The sequence below is a fragment of the Rhineura floridana genome, chromosome 1 (assembly GCF_030035675.1).
Source record: "Rhineura floridana isolate rRhiFlo1 chromosome 1, rRhiFlo1.hap2, whole genome shotgun sequence".
Classification (NCBI taxonomy): Eukaryota; Metazoa; Chordata; class Lepidosauria; order Squamata; family Rhineuridae; genus Rhineura; species Rhineura floridana.
Genome location: NC_084480.1, coordinates 92123554 through 92144153, shown reverse-complemented (window position 1 = coordinate 92144153; position 20600 = coordinate 92123554).

Sequence of the window (20600 nt, the reverse complement as noted above, 5' to 3'; positions counted from 1 at the left end):
CTATACTAATGACACACATCTCTACTTTTTATCCGCATCATTTGATTGCAGCAGAAATGATAAAGTCAGTTTAGGAGCAGTTGCAGGCTAACAGTAGCATTTGGCATGGTGAGTCTTTGATATTTACCTAGCTTCTCAATGGCAGTGTTGCTGCTGGCTACCAAGAGAAGAAGTAGTGTGGTGATGTGGAGGTCAGTGCACCAGTGCAGTACAGTGACCCTGGCACTGGGGAGCCAGGTAAGCAATGCTTTTCTACCCTGTCCTGCCCCACTGATTGCTACTGGCTAAAGCTAAAATGTAATCCAGCAGGATGGAGGAACACCAGTGATCTAGATTCAGCTTGTCCTGGATGGGTTACTCTTCCTTTTGCAGGAGCAGGTATGTAGCTTTGACATGCCACTTGATCCATTGTAGATACCTGGATGGCAGTGGTCACTAAGAGTGCCTTTTATCAGTTTCACCTGATATGTCAGTTGGAGAAGGTGAATTATTGTAATGCATTCCATGTAGGGCCATCTTTGAAGACAGCCTGAAAGTGTCAGTTAATCCAAAATGTGGCCTCCAGACTTTTGTCTGGTGCTCACAGGTCAAAGCATATAACTTTGATCTTATGGCAACTCCATTCACTTCCTACTTGCTTTGAGCCTGGGCTCAATTCAAAGTGCTGCTTCTAGCTTTAAAAGTCCTAAGTGACTTAGGGATCACGTGTTGCAATATACAGAGACAAGTCGGATACATTTATTTATTTGTTAGATGAGTAAATCTAATATCTTCCTATATGAACCCAGGAAGGGGCTGAGAGAATATACAAAGTGATAAAAATGCTCTGGAAATAAGCATGCACATAGCATCCCTTTATCAGAGATGTATCTGATTGTTATTTGGATTTTTAACTAGACCCACTATCAGTTCGGCTACTGAAGTTTTCCTTTTAACAGTTACTGAAAAGAAACATTCTCTCTGTCCTGACAGTATTAAATAATTCTCTAGTAAATAAGATACAGCAATCATTGGTTTATTTCCTTCCTGCTTAAAAATGCTTCCCCTGTCAGCCAATGCCTAAGATCAGTAGAGTGCACTTACCCTACATCCTAGGTAGCAGTAATAAGCAGAGGGAATGACATGCCTGTAACATTCCCAGAAGCATCATTCTGGCCACTGTTGGAAACAGAATGCTTGATGACATGAGCCTTTCATCCAGTCCAGCAAGGCTCTTTTTATGTTCTTAAGTCATACATTCTTCATATGAATCACTGCCCACAGGTAGCACACTCCATGATAACAACCCTCTATGTAGAGCAGATACTTTTTTCAAGGTACACATTCCCTTTGGGGTAATCTGTTAGGGACTGCGTATTGGGTGCAGCCAGAACGAATGAATCCAGACACAAGTGCTCTGGATTAACGGATTCAGACTAAAGATGATCCTGCTTCAGTTTTTGCCATGTCTACCTCAGAGTAGAATTCCCAGTCTTAGACAGGTCTAGCCAAAAGTAAGCCCCACTGAGTTTGATGGGGTTACTCTCAAATTATATAGCAGAGGGTGGGTTTTTTTAAAATTAAATAAATAAAATAGTTCACTAGACCAATATAACTACTGTTCTGGAAAGAAAGTAAAAGTAATTTCTTTCTCACTTTAGTGTGCTAAAGGCACACATAAATCAGCAGAAGCCTGCCAATTTGGTGTTATACACACACACACACACACACACATCCAAATAAAATGCATCTCCCGCTAATTCCTTGAACCAAAATAAAAAATAAATTCAGGAAAAATAAAGTAATGAACAGGAAGGAAGGAAGAAACTCTGATGAGGATGGAAGAATGGGATAGCTTCAGGACACATCAGGGACTACAATAAATGAGATTGGGGGATGCATATAGTATCCAAGTTGCAGGCTGCCCACCAATAGTGTTGTTGTTGTTATGTGCTTTCAAGTCGATTATGACTTATGGCGACCATATGAATCAGCAACTTCCAATAGCATCTGTTATAAACCACCCTGTTCAGATCTTGTAAGATCAGTTCTGTGGCTTCCTTTATGGAATCAGTCCATCTCTTGTTTGGTCTTATTGTCCAAGCATTATTGTCTTTTGTAGTGAATCATGCCTTCTCATGATGGTGTAGAAGGTTTTTAAGTGATGGTCACAATGTGAAGAAGTGCTGGGATCCTGGGTGTCATTTTCAAAGAACAAAAACTACTTCTAAGTCTGAATTCCACAGTAAAAAATTCTGAGTAATCAAAGTGGTGTTAAAATAGCAGCATGGCAACCTGGGTCAAATGTGGCTTCCTGGGTTGAGAAATGATGTGTTACAAGGTCCCTGATTGCCACTCCAAAAACAGAAATGTTGTGTAACAAAGAAAGAGAAGGGAGGAATAGAATCAAGTAAATAAGCTGAAAGATGTTCTGATTTGGTCATGGGGTGAAACATTTCATGGACCAAATTGTAACCCTATGTTCAGTAATACACAGTTCACCAAGCTTAACTGATAAACTTTCAGACGACAGCCAAAGCACAAGTGGTGAAAGACGTGCTGTGAGGCTGATCGGGCATGAGTAAAGCATCATAACCATGCCTACTGTGTGGCGGTGAGGGCGGCAAAGAAGGCCCACTTCTCTGCCTCCATCGCATACTCAAGTAGCCACCCAGTGGAGCTTTTCTGTATTGTCAGGAATCTATTGACATCATCTCCAGGAAATGGAGTTTTAGACCCCTCGGAGGCCCACTGTGAATTGTCTGCAAGGCACTTTAAGGGTAAAGTTGCTTGCCTCCGTAGCAGTCTTGATTCCATCTACATCTACTGTAGTCACAAATGAGGTGTCCAGTGCAACGTCTGCTGCAACTCTTGGGAATGGTTTCAGTTGGTGTGGCCTGATGACGTAGACAAGATGCTTGCGAAGATGCGGCCAGCAACGTGTTGTCTTGACCCTTGCCCTTCTTGCCTTATTAAAGCTTACCGAGGGGGTTGCGCAAGTGGATACAGGGTGTGGTCAATGCATCATTGTGGGAGGGGGTGGTTCCAGCCACCTTGAAAGAGGTGGTGATCCGACCACTCCTGAACCCTGGACCCACTGGTTTATGACAACTATCGACCGGTCGCAAATACCCCTTTTCTAGGGAAGGTGATTGAGAGGGTTGTGGCGCAGCAACTGCAAGTACTCTTGGATGAAACAGATTATCTTGACCAATCCCAGTCTGGATTCAGGCCTGGTTATGGGACTGAATCAGCCTTGGTTACCCTGATGGATAACCAAGTCTTTATCGGGAGAAGGACAGGGGGAGTGTGACTCTATTATTCTTACTTGATCTCTCAGCGGCTTTTGATACCACTAACCATGGTATCCTTCTGGGCCGACTTGGTGAGATGGGTACTGGAGGCACTGATTTACAGTGGTTCTGATCCTATCTCCAAGGTCGTTCTCAAAGGATAGCTTTGGGTGACTGTCTTTCAGCCCCCTGGCAGTTGTGCTGTACGGTGCCATAGGGTACCACCTTGTCTCCCATGGTGTTTAACATCTATATGAAGCCCTTGGGAGCAGTCATCAGGAGATTTGGGGTAAGGTGTCACCAGTATGCTGACGATACCCAGCTCTATTTCTCCATAACATCTGAAGTGGGAAAGGCTGTGCAAGCTGTTGGCCGCTGCCTGGACTCGGTGGTGGACTGGATGAGGGCCAATAAACTGAATCTGAATCCTAGCAAGATGGAGGCACTGGGGGTTGGTGGTTCCCAAGTTTGGATAATTGGTCAGTTGCCTGCTATGGATCCGGTCGTACGCCCTCTGAAAGAGCAGGTCTGTAGTCTGGCAGTGCTCCTGGATCCATCTTTGTCGCTAGAGGCCCAGGTGACCTCAGTGGCTAGGAGTACCATTTACCAGCTTCAGCTGGTAAGACAGCTGCGGCCATTTCTGGACGGGGATAGCCTGACTACTGTTGTCCACCCAGTGGTAACCTCTAGGCTTGATTACTGTAATGTGCTTTATGTGGGGCTGCCCCTGAGGTTGGTCCAAAAGTTGCAGCTGGTGCAAAATGTGGCATCAAGACTGCTCACTGGGGCAGGGTATCGCTAACATGTCACCCCGCTGCTGAAAGAATTGCACTGGCTGCCCATTTGCTACCAGGCCAAGTTCAAGGTTTTAGTTTTGGTATACAAAGCCCTATACAGTTTGGGACCAGGATACCTGAAAGACCTTCTTATCCCTTATATACCCAGTCGATCACTTCGCTCTGCAGATGGGGGCCTCCTGCAGATACCATCTTATCAGGAGGTCCATTCTGCACAACATAGGAAACGGACCTTTAGTGTGGTGGCACCTACCCTGTGGAATTCCCTCCCCTTAAGCATTAGGAAGGCACCATCTTTGTTATATTTTTGGTGCCTATTGAAGACTTTCCTCTTTCAACAAGCCTTTTAAGTTGAGACCTATCCCAGTCTGTGTCTGTGTTGGAATTGCTTTTAATATGTTTTTTTAATTTTTTTTAAAAACCAATATTTTTTAACCTTTTTTTAAAGATGTCTTCAAAGCTTCAAAGTTTTCAAAGTTGTTTCGTTTCAATGTATTTTAAGGTATGTTTTTATGATGTTTTAAAGTGTTTTGAGTGCTTTTGTTTGCCACCCTGGGCTCCTGTTGGGAGGAAGGGTGGGATATAAATCAAATAATAAATAAATAAATAAATAAAATAAACTTCCACTCACCCTCAGGTCACCTTGGCTAGTAGCACATATATAAGTGGCTACCCTTGATCCAGTAGTATTAAATCACTAGGTATAATCTGCTCTACAGTCACGTTGGAGTAGTCACCTCATGACTACTAGCTGTCCACACTAGCTGTCTTCATATACCTTTCTGTTCTTCAGGTAACCTTGCTTTTTCATAGCAGGAAGTATGTGGATGAGCTATGTGATTCTATGACACATACGCTAAAAAAAAATTCAGCATTTTTGCTTGTAGCAAATTTTGCTTGTAGCAAAAGTTGTAGTCAGGCCTCTGAAGACGCTCACTTGTTGACCATAGTTCCTTCTACTATATGGCAGTTTTCAGGCCTGCTGACAAATCAGAAGCTAAAGCTCCCCAGTTCTTCATTTGCTTTCAGAAACTGACAGAATTGCAGGCCAGAAAAAGAATTGCATTGTTTCCTATATCCATAATACAAAGTTTGACTGTCAGTTCAAAATACAGCTAGCTGTATGTATCATCTCAACACCTATGGCTGTGGCAGACCACTTCAGTAGTCGCGGCTTCACCAAGATGCACAGGAGACGACATTCTCAGCTGATGTAAGCCAAAGATACTGTTGGTGTGGATACATATAACATAATATGAACATGTGGATTTGTAGACTTTAGTTTTTCTTCTTTTGTTATCTTAATATATAGCACATGACACTGTATAGCAGTCAACTATAAAATATTGTGAAAATTTGATACAATTATATGCTGCCATGCTGTCCCCATGTAATGCAAAATTACATTTTTACAACTGATTTCTGTTCAAGCAGATCAGCTGAAGGAAGTAAAAAATGAGTAATTAGCAACTGGCTGCAGGTCAACATTTCATATAGGTCAATGACTTTGAACGGACCCACATGAATACTTAGGGCTACATATTTCTTGAACGACATAGAGTGTGTGGAAACATTCACATTATATCAGTATATGCATATGTGCAAAATTGAGATTCTAATCTTCAGTAATGATTGTGAAAACATTGCCATGATGGCTGGATCACTGCATATTACAAGGGTGGATGCTGCGTAAGTGGTATCAGCTTCATTTACAGTTGTTAGCTGCACCCCTATTTGGGCATTCTGTAACATGCAAAAATATTTGTGTGAGGCAGTGCAATCTAGCCCCCCCACCACCCTGACACATGCTGTCTGGTCTTCCACAATGCTATCTATGTGCTTGGAGCATGTCTACTGTGAGGCAGCCTGCTGAATGTGCATAGACTGTACCTGCATGCTCCAAGTTGCAACTCACAGGAACAGCCTGCATAGGAAGCTGCCTTATACTGAGTTAGACCATTGCTCCATCTAGTGCAGTAGAGGCTCTCCAGGGTTCCAGATGAGGGACTTGCTCTCCTCCCTCATGCCTGTATTGTGTGTTTTAAAATGCCTAAATAGAGCTTATATCTTTTTCATTTCTGAACCTTTCTCTCAGGGCCTTCTCTGGGCCATCCCTCTGCTTGAGAAATTAGGCTCTTCCTGGTCTTTCACAGATAGAGATAGATAAAAATGCACACACAAACACATTGATTTTCTAACCATTAGTCAAAGAGTTGTACAATGCCAGCTCAGCGGCTGTATTACACCTAAACCATTAAGGGAGCTTTGAGCATTAGCATGGAAACAAGAACACTCTTTGTCCCATGCATATCTTCTGTTATAGAATTCCCCACAAAAGGAAAATATGAAAAGGTCAGGGTCAGCATGATGGAGATATGCCTAGACAGAAAACATGAGGCCTTTGCACTTCCTGTTCTCTGCACATCTCCATTGTGTCTGAAGCTTATATAAACCCTCCTTCCAGACTTCTGCTATTTATGAGCTTCCCTATTGTCTGATGCTACTCTAAGCCTATTGATTTATGAATCTATAGGCACATACTCTCACTGTATCACTGTCTGTTCTAACTCTGCTTTCAGCCATCTTGAGATGAAGTCAATCACAATATTTGTAGCCCCTTGTCTTCTAGATGACTGTGGTGGGGGTGGGTGGCTGTGGTGGGGGCATCTTTTTTTCTCTTCCATGTTATACCCTGGATATAAAGTGTAAAATGATTTCTATATATTGTATTATTATTACTTCCATGTCATATTCTGTTGATTTTTAAACCAGAACCAGGAAAGGCAAAATATGAAAAAGAGGGGGGAATCAGACATGGCATCACAGTTAGACACAGCTGATCAAGTACCATTTAATTTCAGATCTCTCTTGGAAGGCAGTAGAGAGAGGTAGTATATTCTAACAACTGAGAGACACCTGATCTTTCCAGTCTGCTTTACTTTTCCTGTGTTTGAAGACGGCAGAAGGGAACTACCTGTGATGTATTTAAATCAAGAGCAGATTAAGCTGTTTTTTTAGGAATCTCCTGGGAAGATTTGTGGAGGCAATAAAAAATCAAGGCAACTGCAAGATTATTGGATATCAAAGCTGCCGGGAACTCACTGCCCAGGGGTGAGATGAACACATTCAGATTGGATTTTAACCAAAGATAAATTACATAAGCTTTTGAAATTGAAGATAATCATACATTGACAACATTGTAATTTCTTTTAAGTGATCAAAATTTTATTTGATAAGCTTAGCTGTAAAATGTAATTTTTATACACACACACAAACACACATCCAGATTCCTACTAGGTGGCTGTAGTCAATCATGCACTTACCTCTAAAACAGGTGTGGGGAACCTTTGGCCCTCCAGATGTTGCTGAACTACAACTTGCAGCATACCTGGCCATTGAAAGAAGTGTGAACTTTTGTCAAGATTTTAATTCCATTCATCAGGGGTGACTTTTCAGATAACCTACTTTGACTGAATGTATCCCTATGGCAGTAATGCAATTAGCTAACTCTAGCATAGTACCCATGGGCAAAATGGCATACTCACTGTCCAGTCCACACACTGGTAACCTCTAGACTCGATTACTGTAATGCACTCTATGTGGGGCTGCCCTTGAGGTTGGTTCGGAAGATGCAGCTGGTGCAAAATGCAGCCGCAAGACTGCTCACTGGGGAAGGGTATCACCAATATGTCACCCCGCCACTGAAAGAATTACACTGGCTGCCCATTTGCTACTGGGCCAAGTTCAAGGTTCTAGTCTTGGTGTACAAAGCCCTATACAGCTTGGGACCAGGATACCTGAAAGACCGTCTTATCCCTTATATACCCAGTCGATCACTGCGCTCTGCAGGTGAGGGCCTCCTGCAGATACCATCTGATCAGGTCCGTTCTGCACAATATAGGAAACAGACCTTTAGTGTGGCAGCACTGTGGAATTCCCTCCCCTTAAATATTAGACAGGTGCCATCTCTGTTATCTTTTCAGCACCTATTGAAGACCTTCCTCTTTCAACAAGCCTTTTAAGTTGAGACCTTATCCCAGTCTGCATCTGTGTTGGAATTGCTTTTTAATATGTTTTTAAATCTTTTTTAAAAAAACAATATGTTTTTAACTTTTTTAAGATGTCTTGAAAGCTTTTAAAAATGTTTTTAAAGATGTCTGGTTTTAATGTATTTTAAAGTCTGTTTTTATGATGTTTTAAAGTGTTTTGAGTGCTTTTGTTTGCCACCTTGGGCTCCTAATGGAAGGAAGGGTGGGATATAAATCAAATAATAAATAAATGAATAAACAACTTAGAATGAACTGACCTGCAGATTCTGCAGCTTGCAGCAGGGGTGTTGGTGCCCTGTCTTTTACTTTAACTGTAAACTTAGGACCAAGGCAAAACCATTTATATACCATTTCTTTAAATTTAGCATAGGCCCCACATTCATTCTCAGATACGCTGCTAAAAACCTCAGCCAGTTCTCCCGATAAGACTAGGTAGGTACTTCATGAAGTCCTCAGGAATCTCTGTTCTTGGCTGCTCTCTCAAAGGTAGAGAGGAACTGCTGTGGGTATTCCCCTGGAACTAAAGACATGAAGTCGCTTGGGGTTCATCTCCTAGGCTGCTGCTGAAGCAGCCCTCTGCATTGCTCCTTCTCCATCCTCAGATGGTCTTCGTAACCACCTTTCCTCAAGATAGATTTGCTCTCGCTGGATCTGCAACTCTTGCTTATGTACTTTCACGCCCTCTCCCGATTCAGAAGTTACGGAGAAATAGAACTGGGTATCGTCAGCATTACTGCTGACATCTTGCCCCAAATCTCCTGATGACCACTCCCAAGGGCTTCATATACATGTTAAACAGCATGAGAGACAAGATGGTACCCTGCGGCATCCCACAGCACAACTGCCAGGGGGCTGAAAGACAGTCACCCAATGCTGTTATCTGAGAGCGACCTTGGAGATAGGATCGGAACCACTGTAAAACAGTGCCTCCAATACCCATCTCACCAAGTGAGCACAGAAGGATACCATGGTCAACGGTATCAAAAGCCGCTGGGAGATCAAGTAAGAATAACAGGGTCACACTCCCCCTGTCCTTCTCCTGATAAAGATAATCCATTAGGGTGACCAAGGCATATTCAGTCCCATAACCAGGCCTGAACCCAGACTGGGATGGGTCAAGATAATCTGTTTCATCCAAGAGTACTTGCAATTGCTGTGCTACAACCCTGTAAATCACCTTCCCTTAAAAGGGGATATTTGCGACCGGTCGGTAGTTGTCACAAACCAATGGGTCCAGGGTGGGCTTTTTCAGGAGTAGTCGGATCACCACCTCTTTCAAGCCAGTTGAAACCACTTCCTCCTGCAATGATGCATTGACCACACCCTGGATCCACTTGGTCAAACCAGGGCTGCTGGCCTGGCTGCAAAAGTCAGCACCCCAGTAGCAACACTCCTAGATGCCTGTACATTCAGCAGAACATCTGAAAGGAGCCCTTACTGCATACAGAAGTGTGCAAGCTTGTCAGCATCAGGGCCAGCTGTCAGTGACAAAAAGAAAAGGGGGGAAAGTTATGCAAACCCACCCACTCCCCCCAATAGGGTTGCCAGGTCAGAAGCATCCCAAAACCTGAGATTTTAGGGGGGGGGAGTGATGTCATTGGGGCGGGGCCAAGTGATGTCATGGGGTGGGGCCGAGTGATGTCATGGGGCGGGCCCAAGGGATGTCATTAAGCATGATACATTAAGCATCAATCACAGTTGCTTGGAGCATACAATTTAAAAAAATATCTGATTGAAAATCAAGCTAGAAATCTTAGCTAAAAGATGGAGCCTGGGTAGGGAACATTTAATCTAGCCTACTTGCTTTCGGTAAGAAGGGTTTAAGTGCCGCCAGGCCAGGGCAGTCACCAGAAGGCCACTGTAGGAAGAAAGGAGCCTAGTGTTGTGGAGATGTTAGATTTAGAGCATTCGGGAGTAAAGATGGATGCCCCTGAAGGCTGCAATTCTAAACACACATACTAAGGGACTAAGCCCCCATAGAACTCAACAGGACTTACTTCTGAGTAGATATAGTTTGGATTGTGCTGTTGGTAAAGCTTGACTAGGGATCCTCTGCAAAGACATCCATATCCAAGCAGGGTTGGCAACCCCCTGGCTGGAATGCCCTGCCTTTTTTTTAACATGGCTGCTCCAAACTTCTTTACAGATTTGACCCTTCACTTCAGAAAGAGGTCTGAGAAATGAGTAAGAGTAAGAAGATTCTCTACCCTTTCTGTCTACCCTGTGGACTGCTATAAACTCACTTTGACAGCCAACCCAATTCCAGTGAGTAATAACTGAGAGAGAAAGCACACATGGTTTGGTCTACCTTCACAGGCAGCAGCTTGGCAACAACTGCAGCCACACTTTCAAATATGTGAATTCTCTTTTACCACCATTGGGCAAGAAACAAACTGCCATGCAACCAACAAGGTGCATCATCAATGGGTTTTAGGGGATTGAGCTGAGCACATGTAACCACTGCTGTTGCTTCGATGGATGTAAGGGAGTGAGGTTAAAGGTAAATGAAATGCAAACAAAAATGAAAAACAAAATACAGTGATGCTTTCCTAAATGAAATACCATACCAAACACAACTAGATTCCTATGAGTAAGGCAGATAACTTAGCATCCCACAACCAGTCAGGATTCATAAACAAAAACTAAAACTAAAAAATTCTGGCAGTCAGTCAGTTAATGCAGAATGCTGCGGCATGATTGCTGACATGAGTGAGATCCTATCAGCACATAATACCTCTGCTCTGAAATCTGCATTGGTTGCTGATTTGCTACTAGGCCAAGTTCAAGCTCTGCTTTCCATGTTATGGGTGCCACATAGTACTTGTTCTGCTCTTGTAAGAAATCAGTCCTGTAAAGAGCAGCATTTTGGATACTCTGTTCATAGGGTTTTCGTGGTAAGAGGTATTCAGAGGTGGTTTACCATTGCCTTCCTCTGACTTTGGACACATACTATACTTTGGACACATAATGAGAAGACATGATTCACTAGAAAAGACAATACAGAAAAACAGAAGGGAGTAGAAAAAGAGGAAGACCAAACGAGATGGATTGATTCCATAAAGGAAGCCACAGACCTGTACTTACAAGATCTGAGCAGGGTGGTTCATGACAGATTCTATTGGAGGTCACTGGTTCATAGGGTCGCCACAAGTCAAAATTGACTTGAAGGCACATAACAACAACAACAACAAAATGGCAGCACCTACGCTTTGGAACTCCTTGCCTATTGACATTAGGCAGATGCCTCTTTTCAGCACCTGCTAAAATCATTTTTGTTTAGGCAAGCCTATCTACGCATGTAGAAGCTATTGTGTTTTTAAATCTGTTTTTAACTCATTGTTGGTTTTATTAATTTGAATGTTTTTCAATACGTCTTTATCTGTTTTTGCTAATAATTTTATTGTTTTAATTCTTTCTGTAAACCGCTTTGAGATTTTTACAATAAAGCAGTATATAACAGTTGTAAATAAAATACATACATAAATTTTGGAATCACAGCTTTTAAAAATGTTTTTAAAGATGTTTTGTTTTAATATATTTTAAAGTCTGTTTTTATGATTTTTAAAGTGTTTTTAGTGCTTTTGTTTGCCGCCCTGGGCTCCTACTGAGAGGAAGGGCAGGATATAAATCAAGTAATAAATAAAATAAATAAATAAATTTCATTCACCCAACCCAAAATTCAGAATCATGCCACTTTAAGCTGTTTTGCAACTGTTTATACTTGTTTTATGGTTATTGGTTTTTAAAGGGATTTATTTTTTATTGTGAGCTGCCTTGTTTTCCAATCACCAACCCTACCTCACAGGATTGTTGGAAAGACTCCAAACACACACACACTTGTAAAAATACACACCATATAATAGTTTATTGTCAAACCAGTTGGTCATTGCAGAACATTTTTTTTAAAAAAAATCGGTATTAGTTTCCTACATAATAAAAAATGTGATACCTAGGTAAACCCTGCCTAATTGCTTTAAAATAGGATTGGAGGAAGAGGAAAAGATTTACAACACAAACACAATTCTTTGTTATGTTTACTCAAAAGTCCCATTAATTTACAGCACAATCCTAACCATGTCTACTCAAAAGTAAGTTCTAATGAATTCAATGGGGTTTACTCCAGGTACATGGGATTAGCATTGCTTTACTTCCAGAAAAGTATTGGATTAAATACTTTCATATTGCCAAGGTTTTCAAAGCACTGCCCTCTCCAACAGCACAGGGTCTGACTCTTGCACACAAGAGGAAAAAAACTTTAAGCGATATTATTACTTACTCAAACTGAAGATTTCAAAGCCAACATTTCCTGACATTGCAATTAAGTGTAGGCACTGCCTGGGTCAACAAATCACAACCCTGGTTTCACTTATTGGCTACAATCCTGAAAGGGCGGGGTTAGAGCCAGAGCTTGGGAAAGTGTTTTTTTTTTAACTACAACTCCCATAAACCCAATCCAGTGGCCATCCTGGCTGGGGCTGATGGGAGTTGTAGTTTTAAAAAAGTAAATTTTCCAAGCTCTGCTAGGAGCTGCTGTAACAGATCCATTAAACAGATTTAACAGTCACAGGGGGCAGCTGATGTTTTGGTGTATATCTTGGGAACCAGACCACCTAGAAACTTAATTATTTAAAAAAATTGAAGTTGAGAGTCCGGAGATTAAGGTGGGTCAGCCAGAGAGCCAGAAGGGACCCCTAGAAACCAGAGTCTCTGGCCGAAAAATGGAGATCTGGCAATCCTACCCCCCAAGAAACCTGTGTTTATCTAATCATTCCATGAATTAATTCCTTTGCCTAATCCAACTAATCCAATTCAGTTAGTCATGAAATAATTTTGAAAATCAGGAATGGGGACCCATTCTTTCCAGATGTTGCTGGACTCCCAACTCCCATAAGGTTCAGTGGCCAGGGATGATGGGAGTTGTGGCCCAACAACATCTGGAGGGCCACAATTTTCCCATGCCTCCTGTAAATAAACAGATTTTTCAGTACCTATGTTTTGCTTCTTTCACTTTTGTTTCCAATTTGGTGCCATTCCCTACCACTCTTTCCCCCTTTCTCCCACTCTGTGGTAAATACAAGGCACAGCAACCTTCAGTCAGCCTTCCTTGTTAGGTGGGGCAGGCACATTTTTGTGTGTGTGTAAAGCATATAATGCCAGCCAATCACACACACACACTGGTGAAGAGGACATGAGGACTAGGCCAGGGGAAGGGAAAGACAGTGACTTTCCCCCTCACTCCTCCTCCATCCAGAGTGTGTGTTAACTTACATAAATAAAGTTTAATCTGTTGAATTGTCTCACCCAGGAATACCAGACTCAAAAGCTTGACTTGACTATAGTTACAGTCCCCTTTCACCTGTGTTCCCTGTGTTCCAATTGTCATGAATGACTTCTTTGGTAATGACAGTGAGCTACTGAGCTTGACTTTGATGCTGCGTTAGGTACTTCAGTTTTAGATTCCATCAGAAAAACAAACTTGTCCATTCTACAAGTTTAGGGAAGGACAAAAAGAAAATAAATACTTTTGGGTGTGTTTTTTAAACTCCTCCTTGATAGTCCCTCCTTCTAGTCTTGTTGCTGACCTTTAAATTTTCCTTCTTATTGGACAATCAAGGGAAAACTTTTTAATGGGTTGTCATATAAAGAACTAACTAAGCAAGTAGAAACTAACTGTGAAAGGCAATTGGATTTTTTTTTTACTGGTTGTTGGGTTGATTTACTGTCCAGAAACCCTGAAAAGGCCTCATGCTGAGGTGCACATATCAGGAAAATCAGCAATTAGGCCTGAGTTACAGCCTAGCTGGCTAGGCAGCCAGCTAGCTATCTGTAGTGTAAATAACAATATTTCTATTCCTATAGGGCTGTTGTCATCCTTTGCCATCAAGTATTCAATAAAAAGAAGACAAAATAACCACTATGATTGTGAGTATAGTGAGTACTTTTAAAAAGTAAAGGATAACTTAGGGTAGCCATTTTTTTTAAAAAAATCATCTCTTTATTTCACTCTTTAGTAATAAGCACACAATCCTGCTCTAATCATTGTAATAATAATTGTAATTGCAGAATAAACAAATTCTTACATCTTACTGAAGACAAACATACATGGTTCTTTATTGCTGGCTGGGTAGAGAACAGAACTTAATCTAAAACTGAAAAGCAGAGCAAAGGAAAGTCCAAAGGGTGGAGTTTAACTGTAGCCCACAATACAACGTTCTGATATTTAACTCTTCAAGAGTCATGTTACAGGCTGTTTGTTTTTTTCCAGGAACACTTAAGTAATTATAAGGTGATTGCAATTATGAAAAATTCACCCAAAGTCATGGAAAGTCTTGAGTGAGCAGACATTTGGAGCTCTTCCAGTGCAGCTTTTGTTGTGCCCTGCCTTATTCACGGAATTTTTTCAGTCAGGGGAAGTCTTGAGTGAGCAGATGTTTGGGGTTCTTCCAGTGAGGCTTTTGTTGTGCCCTGCCTTATTCACTGAATTTTTCAGAGGTTCCTATATTACTCATGTTCTTAAAACAAGCTATCATTCTTTAAATGGAGGTTGTCATTGTCTGTCATGTCACAAATTAAAAAGAAGACAATTCCCCCCCCAAATCCTAGGGGAGTGAAGCACTGCTGTAGAGGGGGGTGTCCCCATTCCCCTCCCCCGGCTGCAGGGCTGATGCACAGCCCTATTCTTTGTAGGGAGAGTCCTGCTACTCACTAATTCAAAGAAGAATGGGCCCCTCTCTGCATTATTTTATTTTTGTACCAAGTAAAATGAAACATGCCACTTGAGTAGGCAAGCATTTGGTTTTTATTATAACTAAATTTGTGACAAAGAAGCATTTCAACATTTTAAAATGGGAAGACTGTGTAAGCTACCTCTGCAAAGTGCTTTTTATGGATGCAGAGTGTTAGACATGAAGCACAAACAAGCTGATAATCAGTAAATCTGCAAAATACTGAAATATGGCATTAACACAGAACAAAAATAGATTAGAAGAAAAAGTCTATGAATTTGCCACAGCCTTTTTTTGTATACCTATAGGGATGAAGTTTTTCATTACAAAGTCAAAGAACATTTATATATTACATTTGCAATTTATTGAGAGTGAAATGTGAATCTAATCAGAGATGAACACTACTGTGCTTTTGTTAAATTTATTAACCTAAAACATAGCTTCTCCTATAACAAGGTATCTTATCTAGACGTGATCTTTATTCATGTCCTGTGAAGGCAACGAAAGGTTTAGCAAATGCCATTTTAAAACAAATTGAATATCTTTGTAAATGTATAAAATCTACATTCCAAGGCATTCAGCAGCTGATCCATGCATGCATCAAGGACATTTCAAAATGTTCATATTAATTGCTTTAATGTTGTGCAGTATTTTGCTACTAATTAATATATATGATCTCTACATATAATAGATTGTGTTACTGGATATGTGTTATTCATGACAGGTCATATGACTATGGGTGTATTGTATATGGGTGTAAGGCACCTCATTGGGGATTACAGTAGATGCGGATGAATAGATAAATCTGCTATAGTATCATGCAACCCAATCATATTCATAAGCAAGCCCCACTGTGATCAATGAAGCTTACTACCAAGTAAACCAAGTTAGCTTTAACATGTTGGTGTTGCTGCCTTCCTGGCTGAGAAAATTGCTTCCTCGTTCGCTCGTCCCACAGTAGCAGCATTAGGGTTGCCAGGTTCAGGGCCTGAGACTGATCCTGTATCTTTAGGAGAAGAGAAAGTCAGCCAAGTGCAGGTGTTCTTGCACACTGTAATGGGAAAATCCACAAGGTGGAATTCTCCCTTCCGCCTGCACAACTTTTAAAGATACAGAAGACCTCTTGGAGGCCGGGCCTCACCAATCCTTACCTGCTGTACTTTCTGAATTTGGTTAATTTGGTCTGCATTTCCTCCAAATTATTATGTTAATAAATATAACCTTTATTCCAATGGTTTCATCTAATGAGTCTTCTTTGTGGGTGTGGGGGCAAAGACCAAATGTGTTCTTTTATGAGAGACTCAAAAATAAGCAACATTAAATGAGTCTAATTAGATTTGTATAGAATAAAAATTATCCTGGTGAATTAATAAGAGTTTATTTCCAGATTTCTGGCAGTATTCTTAGCCTATTTTGAAAATGTCTTTCCGTAGCAGCAGCACTCTCACTCCCATTGGTATCTCTCCAACAAGATCTACTCTGACTGGCGGTGGCATTCCAAAGTTACAGACAAGAGACATTCCCAGCCTTACCTAAAAATGCCAGATAATGAACATGGGACTGTGGCAGGAGCCCCAACTGGGCTAGCCCCTGCTAAGCTCAATGCTGGGAGGCCCTATTCACCAACACTCTCAAGACACAGAATTGATGCTTTCATTAGATAGCTTTATTTCAAGCAATTGCTTGGGAGGTTGCCCAGAGGTACAAATTTCTGTGCAAGCCCCCCAACACTCTGCACACTACATCTTATATACTTTTTCAAAGCTACATGATCACACAATTATCACATGATGATAGATAACAATATGTCACTCTGTGCCATAACTTGGCATAAACAAGTAACTATATTTCTACGAAATATGCATGTCAAGACAACTTTTCGCTTCCTTTCACATCCAAATTACTCCCTTTCCCCCTCCTTATTTCCTTTTTATCTCTCTTGACAAATGTGGCAATGCAAGCAAACATTTTGTTACAATTTAACCATTAACTTTTTCCTCACAGCCTTATGAATGCAATTTCAGCCATATGCATAGAGATATTGAGGCCTAGCCATTTTGGCCTCAAAAGCCTGAACCAATGTGTAAATTCTTCAACGGGACCTTCTGTATGTAACACAGATCCTCTACCACTGAATTTTGCTCCTATGGTTTCTGCATACAGAAGGTTCCTAGTTCAATCCCTGGAAGTCTTCATTGTAAAAAAGAATAACAGAGACTGTGCAATGTTTGTGCCCATCAAAGTGTATAATACTGAGCTAGAAGGATTAATTATTTGATTCAGCATAGGCAACTTCATATGCCCATAAGAATAACTGTATTCCAATCTGTATGACTGCATCCAGTGACACTGGTATGGCTACTAGTATTGAAGGACATTTTGAACTGAATGGCAAGATATACATTTGATAAGAAGCAATAAATAAATATAATTTAAAACATGTCCCCAAACTAAGCCCTGATCATCCTTTCTTCAAATTAATTTTGGTGACCTGATAGTATGCAGGTATCCCTTCCAATGTGGATAATTCTACATTTCTGATAATAGACTATACTATTTGAAAAAACAATGAAGGATTTATGACATTAAGCTACAGAGTACCTAGATAAATAATTCATTAAAGTGTTCTGCCAAACTACTAAAGTGTCCTAGTAGGAACAGTAAATAGTAAACTAGTAACCATTTCTCCTTTTTAATTAAGCCTTAAGCCTAGGAATGAGAGTGTTAAAGATAGTTAGATTACCATTTTCAACTTGTCATTCTTGCATGGGTGTGGGGAAGGCTATTCTTTTAATATAAAAAATGTTCAAAAATTGCTTTGCCTGACTGTTCCACTATACCTCTCCCTCCCCATATACAAAAAAGCTTTTATGTGAAGAGAGAGGATTTTTAGCTTTTGATGTCACTGTGGTTTATAAAATAAAGGCACTGCAGAAGCAGGGAAACAAGACGTGGTATGACTCCATAAGTCTTTTAGAGCTCAAATCTATGCATATATACTTGGAAGTAAGTCCCACTGAGTCTAATGGGGTTTATTGTCAAGCCAGGGTATATAGGACAGTGACATTAACTCTTCAGTAACCAAAGTCATGGAAGCACTCTAAACTATTGCAAAACAAGCATCATGAGATGACATCATTAACATGTTTGACAGAATATTCAGTCAATTATAACTAAAGAATTTTTAAATCCTTCGGCAGAGAGGGAATACTTGTTTTTAGGCAGTGCTGTTTTTCTGTAATGTTTTGTTCCATTCTTTCACCTTTGGAATCAATTATCTCTCTGCTCCTCTGTTCTCAACCACACTGAATTGTTTCTAAAATAACAACAGACTTTAATTGTATGGATTAAACTGCACACAAGAAGAGGCTTGCATGCTATCCCAAAGGCACTATCATGTATTTGGCATTGGGCTCAGTCTCATCTCCAGGAATAATTCTGTCACAGACACGTACAGTTTTGTTCCAAGTAGGTAGGCCTCAGGCCCTATTGGGCTTACTGAGTCTCTGGCTTCTTCTCCTTCCTTGTGTTTTTCTCACACTGATCTTTGCAGTTAATCATACTTGCTGCTAGCTTATGCCAGTCCTCACATTTCTATACAACAGGGATGGGAAACGTGTGGCCCTCTTGATGTTGCTGGACTACAACTCCCATAATCTGTTATAACCATTAGCCATGCTGGCTGGGTTGATGGGAGTTGGAGTCCAGCAGCAGCAGCAGCAGAAGCAGCAACAACTGGAGGGCCACAGGTTCTCCATCCTTGCTATACAACATTATGCAGGTACACAGACATGAGAATGCTCAGTGTCCTAAAAAGACTCTGGTGGGTGGCTGAGATTAGTGTGTACCAAGAGCAACCACAAGCAGTAGTTGGATGGGATAAGTCACAGATTTTTTCTAAGAAAAGGTCCAGCCCGTCCAAATACTTATTTTAATATAAGTGAAATGAGTTCCGAGTTTTTCCAAGTATTCCAAAGCTAATGTGACAGGATTAAGATGTGCAGAGAGAATAACCATATTCTCCCTCTTGACGCTGCTACAAACGTATTTCAAAAACAATGGAGAAGGGGCTGATGAGTAGGGTAGAGCTCACACTTCCATTAGCTAGCACCCCTCCAGACTGATGTTTTATTGCAGGTGTATTCTGACACATTACTACTGCATTAATGGTGGGTTTATGCTTCTCTAGTTAGTTCTGCAATTGCACAAAAGCAGAGCTTGGAAAAGTTAATTTTTTGAACTACAACTCCCATCAGCCCAATCTAATGGCCATGCTGGCTGGGGCTGATGGGAGTTTAAAAACGGAACTTTTCCAAGTTCTGCACAAAAGTCAGAAGTGAAGCTAGCAGGGCTGGGGATATTGGGGGCAGAGCTTATGTACATATCCTCACACAAGTTGATTGTAACAAAGATTAACATGATGTCTGAATACAGCATCGCCCCTATGATTGTCCCTCAAAATGTGCCTTTGCTGCTGCACTGTATGAAAAAAGTATGTTGTGCACTCCATAGAGTCCAAGTGTGCATTTCTATGCAGGTCCACTAGAGTCAAGATGTATCCTCCTCCATCCCACTCAGAGACTGGATTTCTAGAAATTCAGGGGCGAGATCTGAACTTCGATGAACAGCAACTCAAGCAAGATACATTGACAACATGTGCCAGTGTGACAAAGTGATTAGAGTGTTGGAATATGACCTGGGAGGCCAGGTTCAAATCCCCACTTGGCCATAAAGCTCACTGGGTAACCTTGGGCTGGTCACTGCCTCAGTCTAACCTACCTCACAGGGTTGTTGTGTGGATAAAATGGAGAGGAGGAGAACTATGTATGCCACCTTGAGCTCCTTGGAAGAAAGGTGAGATATAAATAAATAAATAAACATTTTAGCAAGACATTGCTAAACAATGATTTATCCATGGTCATATTCAAATAGAAAATAAACAGTTATGGTTTTTATTTTGCTCTTCTCATTATTTAAAATATTTATAACCAGCTTTTAAGAAAACAAAGCAGCTCAAAACATATAAAACACAAATCAAAGTCCAAACACAATACATGAAAATATCCATGTCACAAGCATTTAAATATCTATGTCATGCAACACTAGAAGCCCAACATCCAGCACAGAACTAAACTTAGTAACAGCAAAGCTCAACCCAGTGTAAAAGCCCTAGTTTACAGCTTTTCCTTATATCAAGCAGCAAAGTCCTTAGGGAAGAGGCAGGTCCTCAAGGCTCGCTTAAAGGCTATAGTGAATGGGGCTCTTTGCTCCCTTCATACATCCAAGGCAGAGTAGGTACTATTTGCTTATATTTACTAGTAACAAATGGCAAGAAGGGAGCAAGACTCCTTCTGCAGCATCACAAAGGCCTACTCCATGAGCATGGTCCAATCTGATCAGTGACATTTGCTGCCATTCTCCCAACTGTGCTTCTCTCCTAGGGCATGGAGACCAGACCTGGCCCTACCATTAAGTGGAGAGAGGGTTCCATCTCAGGCAGCAGTTGCTGAGGGGTGTGAGGAGTGGTGGTGGGGCTGGAAAACAAAGCTGTGTGTGCCTCACAGCCTATCCTATGTTCTCTAAGCTAGTCTGCTGTTCTTAGATATGGTGAAGGATACTATATTGTTGCCCATATTGAATTAAGATTCAGCTGCTGCCAGTCCAGTCAGCATCTGTACATGGAAATGGGAGTGTGCCATTTTTTCCTTTGCTGCCGGCAGTGGGTACTTTCACACTGCACTTTAGTCCATTTTTCTG